This window comes from Saccopteryx bilineata, chromosome 1, assembly GCF_036850765.1.
Source record: "Saccopteryx bilineata isolate mSacBil1 chromosome 1, mSacBil1_pri_phased_curated, whole genome shotgun sequence".
NCBI lineage: Eukaryota > Metazoa > Chordata > Mammalia > Chiroptera > Emballonuridae > Saccopteryx > Saccopteryx bilineata.
The window spans coordinates 29,290,817-29,311,414 of NC_089490.1; the positions used below are offsets into that span (position 1 = coordinate 29,290,817).

General features: G+C 45.4%; 1 protein-coding gene across 1 annotated transcript in view; it reads left to right on the forward strand.

The window, feature by feature from the left end:
* The first annotated feature begins 775 nt into the window (after nucleotides 1-775).
* Nucleotides 776-20,598, forward strand: part of PAQR8 (progestin and adipoQ receptor family member 8) — a 43,723-nt gene continuing 23,900 nt past the window's right edge. The window contains exon 1 of the mRNA XM_066252568.1: nucleotides 776-917. The gene's annotated coding sequence lies outside the window, so the exon portion shown is untranslated. The remainder of the gene's footprint in view (nucleotides 918-20,598) is intronic.

A 20,598-nucleotide genomic window follows, 5' to 3' on the forward strand; every position in this document is an offset into this window, starting at 1 on the left:
GGTTTCTCTTTTTTCCAGATAATGAAGATTGCTTTTTTTTTTTCAACACCATAGACAATTTGATTTGTTAATTGAACCTCCTACAGCTTAAGTGTATTTTTTTTCATGGTAAAATGTACTCTGTGGGTCAGGAGCAAGTCTGGGACCAGATGTAGAGTTTCTTCTTCCTCCCTGCTGCTTGTATGTCATTGCTATATAAGGACTGGCTAGAATGCTGTGGAATGAGAATATAGTGGCACAGAAATGGGTGCCCAGCATGTCAGTGTAAAAGAGGTGTGTTTGTGTGGTTCCATAAGTCACAGGAGAGTTTTTCACAAGTGAATCCCAGGGGTGCGAAAGCACGTGTGTTTGCAAGGGCTTTCCTGGCTGTGTTATCACATGACTTCATAAGCAGAAAGACCCTGCACGGGCAGATGGAAGTGGAGAGAAGAGGCCAGAAACTGAATCAATCTTGAGGTCAAGTTTGCTATTGTTTGTCCGTCCCATCCCACCCCCTACCACCTCCAAAGACTTGGGAGAGGTCCCTGGGGTGAGCTCTTGTTAAGAACTGGACAGCGGTTAATGCGTCTCTTTCTCTCGCAATCCCTTAGGCTCTCATCAGCTGTAAAAAAGGCTGCGCTGGTCTGAGCCCTGGCTGGAAGGAAGAAGCGTCAGCCAACTTCCTCCGCGGCGGCTGCACGGGACGCAGCGGACGGCGGAGGGGTGTACCCAGGTCTGCGCATCCCGCCCCCGGGCCGGGAAGGGGCGGAGCCTGGGAGTGACCGCCCTCGCCCGTCCCCTTTTCCCGGCCGCTCCCCAGTGCATCGCGGGCCGGGGTCACAGCCGCTTGCTGGAAGCTGGTAGACGGAAATCGAGTGGGACTGCGGGCTGGGCCGGACTAAGCTGCGCGCACAGAGGACCCAGCGCTGCCCACGACAGTGAGTCCCACAGCGAGAGGCGCGGAGCGGGTCCCAGGCCGGGGCACAGGACCGCGTTACTGGGTAGCGCCGGGGGCGAGCACGCCGGGCGGGGATGTCAGGATCGCGGCATAGGGGAACCCCAGGACCCGAGCCCCTAGGGGCGTTCGGAACCGCGCTGTTGAGGAACGCGAGCCCGGGGCGGAGTGTCAGTGCCCCAACCGCGAGGGCGAGGGGGCGGGTCAAGATCGCGACGGTAGAGAGTCTCGGAACCCGAACTGAAGGACGGAGGGGTCAGGACCGCGACCTAGGGGATCTCCCGTTTGGGAACCCGGGAGTCGCAACCGGGAGTGCTTATCCGCATTCTTGGGGCGCCCTCCGTGGGGCGTAGAACAGAACCCGGGAGGGGAGTGCGGAGTAGAGGAAACCCGCGGAGGGCGGGGCGGGGGGGGGGAGCCGGAGGGAAGGGAACCCCAGAAAGGACAGGGGCGAGGCTTGTGGCTGCTCTGGGGAAAGATGGAAGGGGCTACTTCGAGAGGGGGCCGCTGGGAGCCGTGGGGTGTGGAGAGCCTGGGAGCAGCCTGTTACGTTATGAAGAGGTGGGGGTTGGACGGATGGAACGCCGCGGGGATCCGAGATGGCCCGGTGGGTGGTGGGCAGGGGCTTGGACAACGTCTCAGCTACGGGAACGCGGCCCCCTCGGTGGAATGGGGTCGTGGACACCTCGACCGAGCAGCCACTCGAGAGAGCAAGACCGGGCAGCCCCAGATGGGGCAGATGGGCACTCCGCACCCAAGCAGGCTCGTTGGCAACTTGGGCGGGGGAGACTAGGGAGGAGACCTTTCGCTGACCTGACGCGGACGCCTGAAGGCAGCCGGGGACCTTCAGCTAACGGCTGACAAGGGGGAGACCGCGACGGGCTCTTTGTTGCACCCTTATTGCTGAACTGGGTTAAAAGCGATTTTTGTCAGACACCAGATGAGAAGAGTCTGGGTTCAAAAAAACAGTTAAGGAGTGAGATTTCAGAGGTACAGGGAAGATCTACCTATATGTGTGCCTTAGACATAACTCATAACAAAGGGGTGTGTAATTTTTAGATCCACCTGTGCTACTTGCTCTCCACTCCTCCCTTGCACTCTGAGAGACTGTTTCTGAGTAAAATCTGGAGGAAAATCAAATGTGCACACACTGCACAGACGCACATTTGCACACACACACACACTGCACACAAATGCACTGCATTCCTCAGCCAAATAAACACCAGGAGTGTTGTACAGTTTTGGGATTGTTTGTGCTGATGAAGTTGTTACTGAAGATAACTTCCTACTTGGAAAGTGGACTGCCTTTGCTTTCTTAAGATGTTCACAGTCTGTAGCCACCCCTGAGGTGTCCAGGTCACCTGGCAGGGAGCTTGGCTGCTCACTTAGAACCTCAGTGGATGGCTATCTAACTGTGTGTCTAAGACAAACAGATGACAAGGGCAGTGTCTGCTTTTTTTGTTGTTGTTGTTGTTTTTTGGGGGGGGTTGGTTGTTTTCTGTTGTTTGCCCTGCGTTCCATCTCCCCTTCTGTATGATAATTAGTTTGGTGTAAGAGCTAATTCATGACCGACCAGGTGGTGGCGCAGTGGATAGAGCATTGGACTGGGACACGGAGGACCCAGGTTTGAAACTCTGAGGTCAACAGGCTCATCTGGCTTTAGTGTGGGCTCACCAGCTTGAGTGCGGGGTCTCTGGCTTGAGCTTGGGACCATAGACATGACCCCATGGTCACTGGCCTGAGCCCAAAGGTCACTGGCTTAAAGCCCAAGGTCACTGGCTTGAGCAAGGGTCACTTGCTCAGCTGTAGCCCCCCAGTCAACGCACATATGAGAAAGCAATCAATGAACAACTAAGGAGACTAAGGAACCACAACAAAGAATTGATGCTTCTCATCTCTCTCCCTTCCTGTCTGTCTGTCCCTATCTGTCCTTCTGTCTCTCTCTCTCTGTCTTGTCACCAATTTTTAAAAAAATGCTAATTCAAGAAGATCCAGGGCCCAGGATTCTGTTATATAGATTTCTCTCCTGGAAGGATCTTGGGCTTTGGGGAAGCAGGAAGAGGTCGATGACCCCCAACTCCTTCTGTCCTGGATATAAGTTCATCTTGTGACACACACTGAGATTTGAGCGTCCTTGGAGGATCAAGGACCACGTTGGCAACTGGCATTAGTTGGACCCTGTTTTCTTCTTCTTGAAAAGGGAATCTCCTCAATAATTATGTAAATTAACAGGAAACTGGTTTATCCATTTTATAAGGACAAGCTTGTTTTCATTAAGGGGCTGGTCAAAACCTTGAACACAATCTGCATTATCATTATTGCAGCAAGTGAATATTTATTCACTTGGACGGAAAGCTAGCCGATTCTTCCAATTCCTTATCCAAATGTTAAAAGAAATATGCCAGTATTTATACATTCAAGTGAGTATCCCTCCCCTTCAAAAGCCTCGTCTTGGCAAGCTGTGTACTAATTCTGGAGATGCTGTCATTGCTGAGAATAATTTTGGAGCTCGTGCTTTGGCACTGCCTTCAGAGTTCCAAAGCATTTAGCTGAATTACTGCCTGATGGCAAACCTTCCGAAGTTGGGAAAGAGCCAAACACATGTGGGGGCCAACTGTGGCTTCTGAAGTGGGGAGTCAAGGTTGTAATAGGAAGTATGCCCATTAGAGTAATGCGAGTCCTCTTGAAGTACCCGCAGTTGCGAGGTGAGCATCCAGTGAAGGCCTGTGTATGTGTTTAGGGTTGGAAGTAACTGAAGTGCAACCTTCTTTTGGGTGTTTATGTTCTGGTACGTGTGTAAATATACTGGACCTATTGCTTTATTATGGTACTTCGTGGCCTGTTGAACTGGAGAAAATACTTTCTCTTCCTTTGCAGGTACTCTTTACCAGGCCCTTTTCATCACTGCATTTTTACAGAAAACTAAATAAACGAAAGAGTCCCTTTCTCACCAAACAAAGGTACCCAGAAGGTCACCTCACCTGTGTGTGTAGTTAATGCTGGTACTTGAGCTTTTGTGTGGAAGGACCTATGTAGAAGCAAGGGTTAGAGAACATGTTCTGAAAACTGTTTCACTCTTGGGATTTCCTGGCATCCAGTGTGAAAAAGTGACGTAACATTTCCCTTTTCTTCTACTGTTTTCCTAAATCCCCCCCCCCTTTTTTTCAGGTTCTATAACCTAAAACTTCTTACAGCCATTCCTTGACTCTCCATCTGGTTGTGATCTTGGGCAAGTTAGTTCATCTCTTTTGGCCTCAGTTTTCTTACCTTAAAACGAAGATGCTAATAAGTGTGTACTTCATGGTCCTGGAATGAAGATTTATGCATGTAGAACACTGAGTTCAGGGCCTGAAACAATGGTGCTCCGTGGAATTCTAGTTAGTTTTGTTATCCGTATTGTTTATGGATGGCTATGTTAAAATCCCTTTGAAGCCATGTACAGATTTGTCATTTCCCAGGTAACGCTATTCCCTTCTGCTGGGTTTGCACAAGGCTATGTGAATGAGAACATTATGCTTTTACTTTTCTGGTCTCCTAGAAGTATTTGAAGAGTGCCTTAAAAGCAGCTAGAGCTAGCTACTTTATTTTTTAAATCAGATGTTTATAAAACCAAACATTCCTGTTTTGATTATGTATTAAGTATAGTAGAGTTTAGTGAAAATCTGAATGGAAAAGTTTAAAAGCTTTTCCTATAGCTTTTTTCCCCTTTGATCCAATAAAATACTACTCTAATGAAATAGCTACAGTTCTCTTGGCCCGCATTAAAAGGGATGATTCTGGTGAACATTTGTTTTAACTCAAGTTAAACTTGAGTTTTGCTCCACTTTGTTTTTTCAGTGATGGGGAAGAAGAACCTGGTACTAGGTTTTTATAAATAGTTCTTCCATTGATATCGCCATTGATTTTTTTTTCAGAATGTAAATTTTGTATTAAAATATATACATAGCCTGACCTTTGGTGGCACAGTGGATAAAATGTCAACCTGGAATGCTAAGGTCGCCTGTTCAAAACCCAGGGTTTGCCTGGTCAAGGCACATGTGGGATTTGATGCTTCCTGCTCCTCCCCCTTCTCTCTCTCTCTCTCTCTCTTCTTCCTCTTATTCTAAAAATGAATAAATAAAATCTAAACAAAAATACTAAAATATATACATCAATTAGGAAGATACAAACTGTGGGAATATAATTTTAAGTTTGTTTTTATCAAATGGTTAAGGGTTGCTATGAAGTAATTGTCCATGCAATGTTTGACATTTAGTGAGAGTTCTCTGTGTTTTAGGCAAGTATGTGCAGGAGATAGATGGACAGGAAACAGACTTTGTGTTCCAGAAATTCACATCGCGTGCTCTCATAGGACTCACATCGCGTGCTCTCATAGGACTCACATCGCGTGCTCTCATAGGACTCACATCGCGTGCTCTCATAGGACTCTGCATTAGCAAAAGTTGTTTTTTTCTCTTCCCAAGGGCTTGTGGGGCCAAAGATTAAAAGGATTTCACTTTTTTTTTTCAATTTCTTGGAGAAGACTAAATTTATAGGTCTCTTAATAGTGTTCATAATTTTGAGGTGGATTAACACTTTCAGAATTAAATCTTGCCATGCATTCAAATGCCATGAAAGGAGAAAATGACTATAACAGTACGTGGTGAATTATAAAATGATATCTAACAATAGGATAGGGTGATATTATTGTTGCACTTATAAAGCACCAGGATACAATACAGCATGGTGGGTTAGTCTATATCAGTGGTTCTTAATGCAGAGGAGAGATGATTTTGCCGCCCACTACCAGAGGACATTTGGCAATGTTTGGAGACATTTTTGATTGTCCCCACTGGGGGGGGAGGTATTACTGGCCATCTAACGGGTAGAGATGCTGCTAAGCATCTTCAGATGCACAGGACAGGCCTGCACAACAAAGACTTAATCCAGTCCCAAATGTCTATAATGCTGAGAAACCTTGGACTAGAGCATGGGGTCTGGAGTGGGGATCAACCAGCGTTAGCATCCTAGCCCCACCCGTTATTAAATGCACAGCCCTGGGTAAGTACCTTAAACCTCAGAATCTATCAAATGTATGTCTGAAAAGATACGATGGAATTAAATGAGATACTTAGCACACTGAAGGCACACAGTAAATGGTAACTCTTGGTATTATTATGTTAGGTTAGTAAATTCAGGGACTGTATATATGCCTTAAATAGACAGAACTTTGGTTTTCTTAACTAATTGTGTACAGAACCACTACAGGTTTCTTGATCCCATCTGTGTGTCCAAGAAAAGGGCAGGGACGTAGATTGACAACCTTCAGCATTCATGGGACCTCCTGCTTTCTGCCCAGGTTCTGCCCTGGTTCTGCTAGGCAGCTAAGTATAGATTACAGCAACCCGGTGAACAGGACAGTCCCCCACACCTCTCTTCTGTAGGGCAAAGATGAGCAGAGGACCGAGGAGTTTCTGCTCCATCCGGACCACACCGAGGAGACAGCCTCGCCATGAGGCCCTCTTCAACTGAACTTACTCCGAGCTCTATGGAAACCCCTGTCTCTGCAGGGTCGGAGCAGACAAGGAGGTCTGGCAGTTTCCTATACTTTTCCTTAGCCCCTCCTACTCAAGCAAAAATTTCTTGTAGGGGGTCTCTTCACTTTTAGCAAAATCCTCCAAATGCATTCCAGATTTGGGCCTGCATGGAGTTACCCAGCCCCTGGGAGGAGAAAGGAGGCCCCCCCCCCCGTAAAGCTCAGGCTCCCCTTTGATCTTCATTCCTTTCTCTGTTTTCCAGGAGCACACTGAAGCCTCAGGGGCGAGTAATCCCTCAGTCACCAGAAGAGCTTCTGCCGCTGGGAGTGGGACGAGGGACAAGGGACGAGGGACGAGGGACGACACCCCGGGTGCAGAGAGTGTTTAGCAGACAGGGATGTAAATGACTTGCCCAGTGCTGTTTTAGCTGTGAGCTAGATGGAAACCATTAGCTGTGTGGTGCTCGGTCCTGGCTGTGCAAGGGAACCACCTGGGGCTTCCAAGAATGCTGATGCCCAGGCCTGCTCCAAACCACTGACTCAGAATCCTGGTGGGTAGGGCCCTGGCATCAGATTTTCAAAATGCTCCTCAGATGATTCTGATGCCCAGGAAGAGCTGAGGGTCAGGACTCTGCCTTGTGGAATGAATGACCTGCATTAAGAAAGCAACAACAAAAAAAGGAAGGGAGAACCAAGTTAAAAATCTCAAAGTAACATTGTTATTTTGATAAGCTTATGTTTCAGTGAATGTATGCCTGTTTTCAATGTAAAATACGTTTCTTCTAGTGGATTACAGTCAAAAAAGGTTAAAAACATTGTTGTAGAGCCTTAGTGGTGTTTAATTGATATTGGCAAACTTACCTCTTGCAGTATTTCTGTGCACACAGCCGCAATGTGACTTTTGCAACCATCCTGTGAGAGGCGTGGAGAGCCAATATCATCATACTGATGTTTTTTTACAGATGAAGCAGACTTGGAGTTAGAGAGGCTAAGAAATTTGTCAAACTCACTGCGAACAAATGGCGAAAACCAGGCCTCAAACCCAGGGCTTCAGGTCGCTGCCCCAGGGCTCTGTGGGCCGCTTCTTTAGGTCTGATCTACCAGATCCTGTGTAAAGAAGCTGCAGCTGGAACAGGAGGCCGCCTCAGCATTGTAAAAATAATGGCCGATGGGCCACTTAATAGTGCCAGGAAATATGTTTATATTACCTCATTTAATTCTCAGCACAACTCAAGAAGAAGACAATACTGTGATTAGCCCCCTTTTAGAGATGAAGAAACCATGGTGCAGAGAGGTTGGGACTTGCCCAAGGAGCAGAGTTCTGATGGCAAGGTCACATTCCTTATTTTGTGCTCTGTTGCCCCAGTACTTGTCTGTGGGCATGTCTCTAAGATTCTAGGCTCCTATCTCTAGGGACAATTTAAATGTCAGGGAAATGGCCCTGTGTCTGAGTCAGCTAGGGCTACCATAACAAAGTACCACAGACTGGGTGCCTTAAACAACAGGGCTTTATTTCTCATGATCCTGGAAGATTGGGAAGTGCAAGATCAAGGTGCCAGTACGTTCAGGTGCTCTGAGGGCCCTCTTCCTGGTTTGTAGATGGTCACCTTCTTGCTGTGTCTTCATGCAGCAGAGAGAGAGAGAGAGACCAAGAGACAGACAGTGAGTGCTGAGTGAATGCAGCAAGAAAGCTCTCTGTCTTTGCTCTCTACTAAACCCTAATGACCTCTTCTAAACCCAATTCCTTACCAAAGGTGCAGACATTCAATTTATAACACCCTGGTAGCTGTAGCTTCCACTCACCTTCCCTTATGTGTGTGGCTCGAAATTCTCACCCCCACGCACCCAGTAATTAAGGGGGGAAAGTCCTGTCTTCTGTCCAGACCTACTTTATGGAAACTTGCTCGGGCTGTTGGTGATACTCAGTGGCGTGAATTACTGAAATTCATGGTGTGGCTTGGTTAGGCCTGGCTGAGGAGGAAACTGAACGCTAACCCTTGTGGAGTGAGATCTGGATGGGCTTCTCAGTGGTCTGGGGACCAAATGATATCATGTTTGTCCGTCCATCCATCCATCTATCCATCCATCCATCCATCCAATATTAAGGGCCAGGGTCTGTGCTATACAGTAGGGATAAAATGATGGGCAAAAATGCAATTCCTACCCTTATGGAGGTTATAGTTTGGAAGTAAATTTCAGAGGTGACCCTCCACTTCAAAGATAGGCAGGGGAAGTATTTACCACGGCTTTTAAATACTTGCACATCGGACCAAAGCTCAGGCCCCATGTCAATCGGAGGACACGGGTTGGCTACCTGTTCAGAAGATTAGAGTGAAAGAATTAGACTTCACATTGTTACACATGATGGTGAAAAACCACAATTCCCCAAAGGTGGAGAGCTGCTCTCTGCTTTAATAAGTCAGTGGGTCGGATGACCAGGTTGTTGTTAAGCCTGGGACTTCAGGAGGAGATTTCCTCTTTGCCTTTCTGGGAGGGTACAAATTTTCAAGCTGTCTAGATAACTACTATAATAACTGTCCCTATTGTCTTACATGAGGAAGATTCAGTACTATATCAGATTGCTATTTGTCAGTTGAGTGAATTAGTAGTAATTATGAATGTTCATGTAAAGCAGAGGTGGTCAGCAGGGAGATGTCCGGACTCCAAGATGAGCACTCCCCGAGGAGATCCCAGGCTAGCTCTGCCCTTCCCAGGCTGAGCCGGACTCCGAGGTGAGCACTTCCCTCTCCCAGGCTGAGCCGGACTCTGAGATGAGCACTCCCCGAGAAGAACCCAGGCTAGCTCTGCCCTTCCCCAGGCTGAGCCGGACTCTCCCCTTCCCCAGGCTGAGCTGGACTCCGAGATGAGCACTCCCCGAGAAGAAGCCAGGCCAGCTCTGCCCTTTCCCAGGCTGAGCCGGACTCCGAGATGAGCACTCCCCGAGAAGAAGCCAGGCCAGCTCTCCCCTTTCCCAGGCTGAGCCGGACTCCGAGATGAGCACTCCCCGAGAAGAAGCCAGGCCAGCTCTCCCCTTTCCCAGGCTGAGCCGGACTCCGAGATGAGCACTCCCCAAGAAGAACCCAGGCCAGCTCTCCCCTCTCCCAGGCTGAGCCGGACTCCGAGATGAGCACTCCCCCGAGGAGAACCCAGGCCAGCCCTCCCCTCTCCCAGGCTGAGCGGACTCCGAGATGAGCACTCCCCGAGAGGAACCCAGGCCAGCTCTGCCCTTTCCCAGGCTGAGCCCACTCCTGGCTGTGACCAGTCCGCCCTTCCTAGGACTGGAAGAATTTGAAGGAGATCAGAGATAGGATTATTGATTTAAGACTTTTTTGTTAGCCTTGAGACAGAGCTAACATTAGAGGTGGTGACATTTATCCTTCTAGAGCAGGGGTCTCAAACTCGCGGCCCGCCGAACAATTTTGTGCGACCCGCAGACTAATCCACGAAGTTCAAAATATTTTGGATAAAATTAAGTAAGCCTAGGGGCCTACTTGTATTTTTCATTTCTCTAGCATCCTAGCTAGATATTAGCTTAGTTAACAGCAGTTGTGATGCAAACTACAGTTTCTGGTCGTTTTGTGACACTGAGTAAACTGCATGTACGATTGTGCTTGTTGTACTGATTTTTTTTTGTTTTCAACTGCAGTGAGAAAAGTGTTGCGTAACAGTTGCCTTTTGTAGACCTAGTGCGCCCGCCGAACGGCTGTGATCTTGCTCTGCGGCCCACATGCTGAGTTGAGTTTGAGACCCCTGTAATCTAGAGTGACGTTGACCAAGATTTAGAAGAGCAAAGAAGAAAATAATAGAGATTTGCTGCTTTTCATCAGTAGCTTGAAATTATGTATTTGCCCCGTCTTTAGTCCCTGCTCTTTGGAGTCTCAGATAATACCCAAGGCCCAGTATGAGTCTACAGTCAGGAAATTGGATGAAGGCCACACTTACCCAAACCAGTTGAAGATGGAATTAAAAGACAGTCACTCTGTTGAATATTGCTGGTAGATCATACTTATGTAAGAAATGAAATTTTTGCTGGTGAAACCTATCTTTTTTTTTCATTTGAGGCTCATTCTAAAGAGAATGGATAAAATTGTATAAAATGTGAAAGAAAAGGGAAGATGATATAAAATCAGCATTGGAGTATAATGGCTCTTGAATTCAAAAATTTATATTCTCCATGGTGTATTTAACTCCGTCCACAGAATTCATTCCAGGAGTCCCATCTTAGATTTTCTGTTCCTCCGCTTGAACAAGGTAAAGGCAGTAATCTCCTTCTTTTGGGTTGCCAGGAATCCTGAGCGCTTTAGAAAGTGGCGTTAGTCTCATGTCTGGCTAGTGCTGAGGTTGGAATTGGCTACAGTACTCACATGTCCCCAGGTGGGCAGGTCCAGACAAATCTCTAAGAAGGACATTGAAACAGGACAGCATTTCAGGGAGTTGAAACAGATTCATCAAATCTCAGTTTGGTGCCGAGGTTTAGGTTAGTTCATAAAGTGCTGTCAGTATTTCTTGGATTGCCTGGCCTTATTTTCCCTTTCTCTCTCTCTCTAAAACATACTGAACGGTGACTAGTTGTTTATGGCTTACGTCCCTGGAAGCAATGCCACCTTTTTAGTTGCTGCCATCAATTCACAGGGTCCCTGATAATGTCTCATCGGAGGTGTCAATCATTTTAGGTCTTTGCAGCTGGAGAGTCACTCTGACAAAGTTGTACTTGAGAGGAAAGGAAGAAAAAAGAAGTAGGTGTTCTTGGGACGCAAATGGAATCATACCAGCATGGCAGAGGTGGGGTTCAAATAGGAAATCCATCTGTTTATCTAGGGATTTGTGTCGATTATTTAATCGCCCCACACTGTTAGATAAGCAGCATAAAGTATGGGTTCTGAGCATAAGGAGCCTGGAATACATTTGAAGCATCAGGTTTTTCTCACATGGAAGAGAACTTCAGACTGTTTACAGCTGCAGGCGGTAGGTGAATGTCACTCAGTTCAGAAAAGGGTCAAGTCAGTGGAAGCTCTGACCATCAGGGTGTAGATGAGGTGAGTTGACCTGCATGAGATCTTGAAAGAGGGCTGTTTGGATAGAGAGGTGGACATTTCTCACGGAGGAACAACATAGGCAACAGCACAGAGGCAAAAATCAGAACGGCATACGTGTATGAGGCCCGAGGGAGTGGCTTCATTCCGCTCGCGTCTCTCCGTGGTGCAGGCGCGGCTTCACGTAGGACGTGGGGATTTCTTATGCTCTGTCTTCCGCAGGGGGTCGTGGGGATCAGCTACATAAGGAATACGTACAACAGGATTTCAGACTTAGATTTCTTTTTGCAGTTGACTGTTTGGAGAAAAGGAAATGAAATCATTAATTAAAAATAATTTTTGGCCTGGCCAGGAGACTCGGTTGACTGGAGCATCATCCTGAAGTGCAGAGGTCGCTGGTTCAATCCCTGGTCAGGGCACATTCAGGAACAGATCGATGCTTCTCTCTCTCTACCCCTCTCTCACTAAAATCAGTCAATGAAAAAATTTAAAAAATATTTTCAAGGGCCTTCCTTGGCACAGTTTTATGTGTCGGAGACCCAGAGATGCTCAAGATCCCTTCTTTTTTTTTGGATTTTTCTGAAGCTGGAAACGGGGAGGCAGTCAGACAGACTCCCGCATGCGCCCGACCGGGATCCACCCGGCACGCCTACCAGGGGGTGACGCTCTGCCCGCCAGGGGGCGATGCTCTGCCCCTCCGGGGCGTCGCTCTAGCGCCTGAGGCAGAGGCCAAGGAGCCATCCCCAGTGCCCGGGCCATCTTTTTGCTCCAATGGAGCCTCGGCTGCGGGAGGGGAAGAGAGAGATAGAGAGCAAGGAGAGGGGGAGGGGTGGAAAAGCAAATGGGTGTCTCTCCTGTGTGCCCTGGCCGGGAATCGAACCCAGGACTTCCGCACGCCAGGCCGATGCTCTACCACTGAGCCAACGGGCCAGGGCCTCAAGATCCCTTCTTTTCTGTAACATTATTCCCTTGGGAAGAGATGGACAATAAAAACGAAGTTAGGAGATATATAACTTTAGGTAGTAAAGTGGTATGAAGAGCAGTAAATCATGCCTCACCTGTGGTGGCGCAGTGGATGGAGTGTCGACCTGGAGTGTTGAGGTCGCCAGTTCAAGACCCCAGGATTGCTGGGTCGGGACACATATGAGAGGCAACTACTGTGAGTTGATGCTTCCTGCTCCTCTCCTCCTTTCTCTCTTTCTAAAAAAATCCATAAATAAAAATCTTAAAAAATAAAAAAGGAACAGTAAATCAGAATAAAGTCAGGGAGAGCCATTTTTTAGAGAAGATTAAGGATAAAGAAGGATAAAATTAAGACTTTAGATTAGCCCTATACTTCCCTAGAGAAGCCTGGTTACTACTGGATTACCACTAAAGTCTTTGCTAATGGATTTCTGCTTTATTACTTACACCTGTCTCACCCATTGATCCTCTTAGCAATATGTATACAGTGGACGTTCAGCGAATGTCTCACAATGGTAATGAGAATGGCCTTGATAGAACTGAACTCGGCCATATTTTTCTCCTGACTTTCTACTTTCCATAATTTTCTTTTTTTAATTTAAAAGATGTTGTCAGGGGGTACTTACGGAAGGTGAAGCTGGAACCACGTAGGGGAGTACATGTAGGTACTGATGACAGTAACATAGTGATCTATACATCAGCTCTCTGAAAAAGGTGGAATATCTTCATTAAAATTTTTTCACATTAAAAAAATGTAAACTGTTTATAATTATGTGTCTCTGATATGTCTCATGATCTGAAGAACCACTGGGTCTAAATTTATTAGCCAAAGTCAAAAGGAAAACCCTGGCCCGATAGCTTGGTTGGTCAGAGCATCATCGCAAAGTGCAGAGGTTGCTGGTTTGAACCCCCGTCAGGGCACATACAGAAGCAGATCTGTGTTCCTGTCTCTATCTTTCTCTCTCCCTTCCTCTCTCTCTAAAATCAATAAATAAATGCTTTTTATTAAATCCAGAGGAGGTAATTATAATAATATATCCATGCATACAAGAAGGAATACAGAGATGTAAAATGGCTACTATGTATTGAGCAATTACTATGTGCCACGCATTGTGCAACGAATACATTCTATTTGCATTCTCTCTAATCCCTGAAACAGCCTTAGGAGGGAGAGACTGCAGTTTACCCAGGAGAAAACAAAAATGAAGTGGCTAGCCCAAGGCCATTACAGCTAGTAAGCGTCAAGCCTGGGATTGGAAATTCCTTGTCTGTGGGAGGGCACGGGGCAGATAAGTTTGGATTGAATTAAGGGCTCCCGTAGAATGCAGGTCTAACTTGGAGTTGGTGCAGCGTGGGATTTCCTGCCCCTCCATCTCATCATCTTGTCTAAGCGATTTCGGAAGCTGGAGTTTCTGGGACTGACTTTGGCTTTACCTATATGGCTCCCTGAGCCTATTGACCTGTTGGAGGCATAGACTCTGGCGGCAGGAGTTAGGGATGGGGGGAGGCACGTTGAGCTATTTTTTATTATTTCATATGCCTACGGATCTACCTATGTGTGGGCCAGATAGCTGCACAGGTCATTAAAACTTGGAAGTGTTTTGCTTTCAGCTAGAGCTCAATGTGGAGCCACCTACCAGCTCATTTAAACTCTGACTCAGAATTCTGACATGTGCTTATGTGTATCTGACTAAAAGATATAGGATAATGAATATTTGATGGATGTGGTTGATTTAGGAAACTTTAAAAGCATAGAGAACTAAAAATAATTTAAAACAGGCTTGATGGTGAAAGGTTGGACAGTAACAGCTAGCCTAGAGTGACAGTGAAGTTCTCAGTGCAGTCCCCACCGCGACACCCCTTGCTGGCCCCTGAACCGTCTCGATCTCTAGAGAGCCAGGCTACCTTTGAGGTGCCTTTCCTACCCAGGAACAATGCCTTCGGGATCCTCCTGGTTTATAAAATTACATGTGTTGAACACATGCTTTATACTAGTAGTATTACCTCTATTTTCTTCTCTCTCTCTTTAGATTTTCTGTTATAGGAAATTTTGAACAGACAGAGATAGATAGATAGAATGGTATAATAAACCCCCACATGTTCATCCCTCAACTTCAACAATTAACTTAGGGCGAACTTCTTCGTGTATATACCTTACCTCCAGATGATTCTGAAGTAAACTGAAGACATCCTTATTTGTGAAAATTTCAGAATGTCCTTCTAAAAGATAAAGACTCTTTTATGATGATTCTTTAAACATCACAACATTCCTAACAGATACCGTTATATCCTCATAGATGAAGATAATGAGACACAGGAGGTTAAAGTAGTTGGCCAAGGTCACAGCACTTCTAAGTAGCAGAGTCAGGATTCAAACCCAAGTTGCCTATCTCCAGAACCCATCCTCTTAACCACCGTGCTGGATGGTGCAACCAACGCCTCTGTTGTAGCTGATCCCACAGAATGGAATTGGATCCTGGAGTGAGAAGTGCACACTACCAGGAGTACAACTGTTGGTTTCTGTAAATTCACCCATCCAACCATTGCAGCAGATTGGATCTGTTTAGGTACAGAGGGACAGACAAAATGGCTGTGACTGACTTGGAATTGTCATCTCCGAGAATGAAAAGAACAGCCTGATATTAGTGGATCCTATTTGGGCAGCAAAACTGACAAAGTACCACAGTTGTGAGAGTGTTTGAAATGCTGGAGAAACCCGCAGTGAAAAGGACTTTGACAGAAAATATGACAGTCACTGGGCCGTGGCTGCCAAGGGAAATAAAAGGCTTCTTTTAAAATGATTTTTTTTCTTTGGTTTTCTCTCTTGGCAGAAGGAATCGGTCTTCCCACTGGGTCTTTTCAGTTGGTTTCTAGCACAGCTAATTGTGTTTATTTGCCTCCAGAATCACATGTCTTCCTCCTCTCCCTTGCCTTTTCTAAGGTCTCTTGCCTGCTGTGTACTCCTGTGACTACCAAAAATGTCCTCCTCACCTGGGAGCCGGTGGGCTGACACAGTTGGAGTAGATGTTGAGAGGCCAACTCTTGTCTCTCCAAGAGATCTGATCTGGCCCCTGCTGTCCCAGCCCACCTCGGGGGAGAGGGAGAGCAGTATCATAAGCTTGCTGTGAAAGGAACCGTGTCAATCGCCTTGTGTGCGCCCACTGGGTTTGTCAGTGTTAAGAACAAAGCAGAAAGCAAGTGAATACTATTGATTGATCCAGAGAGCTTTGCTAGTTCAAGTTCAAGAAACTGAGTCTCCATTTTTTCCTAACAGAACAAGCATCGCATTGACTTTTGCTTAACACTTCCCTTTGTCTTTGGGGTCACTGACATCTGCTTGTTTCTCAAGCCTCAGTCTCTTTTTCCTTCCCCCTCCCTCATGCAGTCCCAGAAGCCCTATAACTGCTGGAGAATAAGGCAGCTTCTTCTCAACCCTCTTGCCCACGGAACACCAAACGGTGGTACTTGTGATGTGCTGTGGAGGAAGAGCTTTAAAATTCCTCCTTTGGCTGTCTCTGGAACATGCCATTGAGGACCTCAGCTGTTGTCCTTTTTCAGCGAGTGTGTACTTTTTTTAAGCATTCATTGTAAAGATTTCAAAATAGTTTTGGTGTTGTTGTTTTTTTTTTGAGAGTGAGAAAGAAAGAGAGAGAGAGGAAATGAGAGAGAGAGAGAGAGAGAGAGAGAGAAGCATCAACTCATTGCTCCACTTAATTGTGTATTTATTGCTTCTCATACATGCCTTGCTGGGGATTGGACCAGCAACCTCAGGCTCAAGCCAAGCCAGTGACCCCTGCTCAAACCAGTGACTTTGAGCTCAAGCTAGCAGCTTCGGGATTCTGTCAATGACCCTGCAGTCAAGCCAGTGACTGATCCTGTGCTCAAGCTGGTGACCTCATATTCAAGCCAGGGCCCTTGGATTTTGAACCTGCAACCTCAGTGTTTCTGGTTGATGCTCCAATCTAATATGCCACCACCAGTCAGGTTCAAAATAGTTTTTTTTGTGATGATGTGACTTCTACTTTTTTAAAAAGTCAAGGGGGAAAATGGTAGATAGCAAGTTGCTTAGAACTTCATAGTAGAGTTTGCTCAGGAATGGCAAGTACTGTATAGGGCTCTGCGCAACAGCTCTCTCCTGAGTCCGGTGTCCCTCAAGAGCCCGGGGTAGACATAGAAAATGCACCACAGCACCTCTCTGACTAAATTTTGCCTAGGCCTGGAATGCCTCTCAATACATGACTGCAGTAAGCCTTTATCAACCAGGTTGGCATGAAGGTTGAAATCTATTTGCTGTTTCCTAAGTAAGTAGGCTGTAAAAGCCCTTCCTCCCACACTAAAACCCCCTGAGTCTTTTTTGTGGCCACATTAGGTAGATAATAGCTAGGGACCAGCTCTCCTCTTTCACCAAGAATCGGGTCAGAGGGAGGAGGAATGTTACCACCCAAGAAGGCGAAGCCCTTCTGGAAAGCAGATGATGGGGGAGAATGTTTGAAATGTTGATGATTCTCTAGGAAGATCTGGAGGTCGGGAGACTCGCCCTTTTCAACTCACAGTAGGTCTGGAGATTGGTTGGTTAGTCAGGAAGACTAATGACATTCATTCTTTTCTTGGGAGAAATGGAATGCTTAATGCTTAAGAGGAATTTAAGAAAATGGCCCAGAGCCTGTCCCAAGGAGTTCCTAATCTGGTATAGCAGTTATATTAAGCTGACTTTAGATTCAGTGTCGTTCAATGAGATGGTGAAAGCAAGAAACTTAGTGCCTCGTTATAATGAACTCACTCTCAGGTAACTAACAATTCTCTTTACTTTTGAAGAGATTTGGAGGGTATTAAGATATGCCTGTGAAGCAGCAGGAGTTTCTTGACAGAAGATGTTTTAAGTATTCGTGACCACATTACAGATGGTGCACTGTGCTATAGAAATGGCTTGGGCCAGTCTGGAGTCACCCGGAATCATTACCTTCTGATAAATGGTGCTGGCTGACTGTGTGGGCTGCCCCCAGCCTGGCTGTCCCCAGGACCATTGATAGAGGGTGCCCAGGCTGCTGTTGGAGGCTTAGGGTTAGGCTGTGTGTGCACAAGTGTGGTTTCTCTCTCTCTCTTTGGTTTGGTTTCCTCTTGTTTTAATCGACAGAACATTTCTTTGCCAAAAAAAAAAAAAAGTTAAATCAAGGCTCATTTTGGAAAACCAGCACGGGCCAGTTGAGGTACTTTTCCATTTCAGAAGTCTCCACTGGATGTTGGGGGTGGAGGAAGATGGGAGAGCCATGTAGGCAAATAAGCATTAGATTGGCCAAGTATTTTAAAGGTATTTTTTAAGAATTAGGTTAGATATAGAGTCCCCGCCCCTTCTTTTTAAGTGTGTACTCTTATCTAAAAATCATAATGTAAGCGGAAATCACTTCTTTTTATTACTCATTACTTTCTCTATCTTTTCGGATGTCATATGAAAAGAAAGCAAAAAGTAAAATAAAAAAAAACACATCGTTTGCTGTTGTTATTTTGCTATAACAAGTGGTCAGAAGAAGTCGAATTCTCTAAGGGGGATGAATGGCTCTGAGGCTGAAATAGCGAGTTGGAGAATAATTGCAACTTTCAGTCGAGACTGCAAGGCTTCGTCCCAGGGAACGGCAGGGTGCTGGAACTGAAACTGGAAGTACTGACCTTGAGTTTCCTGGTAACAATAAGTGCTTGTCTCTTCCAAGACCGTAGGATCTGTGGAACTTGCCAGAGTAGCTTCTGGTTGATACTGTATCTTTTGTTTTCTAAAGATACCCTGGCAACTTTAAAATGCACCCTTTGGCGTTAAAAATCATCTTATTGAAAAGCATCTTATCTGAACGTTAACTTCATGGTGAATTTATGTAATGTCAGCTTTTACATACTAAAAGAGCTTAAAACTTATAAGTGACACTTTCTAGACCTGCAGTCAGTCATCTTGTTGTAGGCTTGTAATTACATTTCTTTTTTTCAGTTTTAATTCAGAAATCTTACATTGTTGGCCGTTGTTATTCTCAGTTTACAGATGGCACTGCTGGTGCCAGAAGGATTGCGGTTTATTTTTAAGTATGTGATTCATTTAAATTGATGCGAGTGGGATGGGGACCTTATGCCTTCCGGCTCGCTTTGCCTCCAAGATCAATACAACCTCAAAGAAGAAAAAGTTGTCCACTTTTAAATGTCATTTATAATGGATGTGCCTTATTGATATTAATTACGGTGTCTCTACTACAGCATAGCTTTGATTAATCAAAGTCTTCAGTTAAGCTAATTTTTACTGATATAGTCCACTATGGGGGGAAAAAAAGCACATCAAATCGCAGGAAAATATAAAGTCCTACTAAAATTGTTGTTTAAGATCAACTTCCCAAGAGGACTCTAGACTGTCCAGAGACATTATCCAATCTTTCTGACCGATGATATCTCTGTTATCCATGCTGCGTGGTGATCAGTGATACCCAGAAGGAGATGATGGGCTTGGATAGACCTGAATTATCAAGATTATTTTCACTTACATGGTTAGCACAGTAAACAAATGCATTTTAGAGTGACTTTCAATATATGAAGCCGAAACAGCATTTCCTGAAAAGTTTAGAAGTTCAGGTCGTTTGCTGTTGGAGCGAGACTTCCTGTGTGTGGATTCTGGCTTCAAATCCTGGCTGGGTGACTTTGGGCAAGGGACTGAACCTGCTCCCTCCTCTGCACTCTGTGGGGGAGGAAGAAACGTTCCTCTGCTTTTCTAGCTTTCTTCAGCTGCTCTAGTAATTAAACCAATCTGAGATAGTTTAGTAAGAGAAAATAATCAACGTTAACTGCATAAGTATGTATGGGAAGCCCATATACATAAGAAGTTCATGCAGCATTATTTACGACAGCAAAGATATGGAAGCAACCCAAGTGTGTATCAATAGACAAGTGCATAAAAACACCGCAGTGCATACATATGTACAATGGAATATTAGCCATAGAAAAAGAATGAGATCTTACCATTGGTGAGAGCATGGATGGACCTAGAGGGTATCATGCTAAGTGAAATAAATCAGTCAGAGAAAGCAAATACCATATGATTTCACTTGTCTGTGAATCAAAAGAACAATATAGACAAACAAAGAAAACAGAAATAGACTCATAGACACGGAGGACAGATTGATGGTTGTCAGGGGGGAGGGAGGTTGGGGGACCAGGTGTAAAAATGTGAAGGTGTTGAGAAATACAGATCGGGAGTTACAAAATAGTCACAGTGATGTAAAGCACAGTGTAGGAAATGTCCACAATATTGTAATAGCTAGGTATAGTGTCAGGCGGGCGCTGGCAGTATCGGGGACACTGCGTACTGTGTATGATTGTCTAACCACTGTGCTGTACACCTGAAACTAATACAAAATTATATGAAACGTTAACAGTAATTGAAAAAATTTTTTGTAAAGTTGCAAGTAACCTCTATGAACTGTGTATATGTATAAAAAAAGAAGTTCAGAGATGGAAAGGTAAACATGTGGTGTATATGACATACTGAAATGAGGTAAGGTGCCCTGGGCTTCAGCAGGGTGGAGGATAAGCCCAGGACTATAAGAAGAGCCGATGATCAGCAATTAGGTGTTTGCCCTATAGATAAGTCATAAGAACCATATAGATAAGTCATAAGAAGTTAATTTTGAGTTAAATTCTTTTATTTATCTATCTATTTATTTATTGTAAAGATTTCACTTATTGATTTTACAGAGAGAGGAAAGAGAGGGGTGGGGAAGCGAGAAGTATCAGCTCATAGCTGCTTCACTTTACTTGTTCAGTGATTGCTTACGGTGCGTACCTTGAGCAGGCAAACCCGGGGTTTCGAACCGGTGACCCTTTATCCGCTGAGCCACCATATGCCAGGCCTGAATTTAAATTCTTTAAGAGAGATATAAAAGTTTCTCCTGAGCTCGCAGGGTCTTGGTTTCCTTTAGCTCAGAATGTTCAACATGCAGAGTAACGTATCTTGGGACAGCCTGTTCTGAACACCTTCCACGCACTCCGTTTCATAGCGTTGTGAGGAATAAATTATTTAACCCTTTGAGTAGTGAGTTTTTTTCATGCTCGTTGACCCCTGGGAGTGAGTGGGTTTGTTTTTTTTTTCAAAAAATAAAATTAGTTCCAGTTCCAGTTAAAATCAT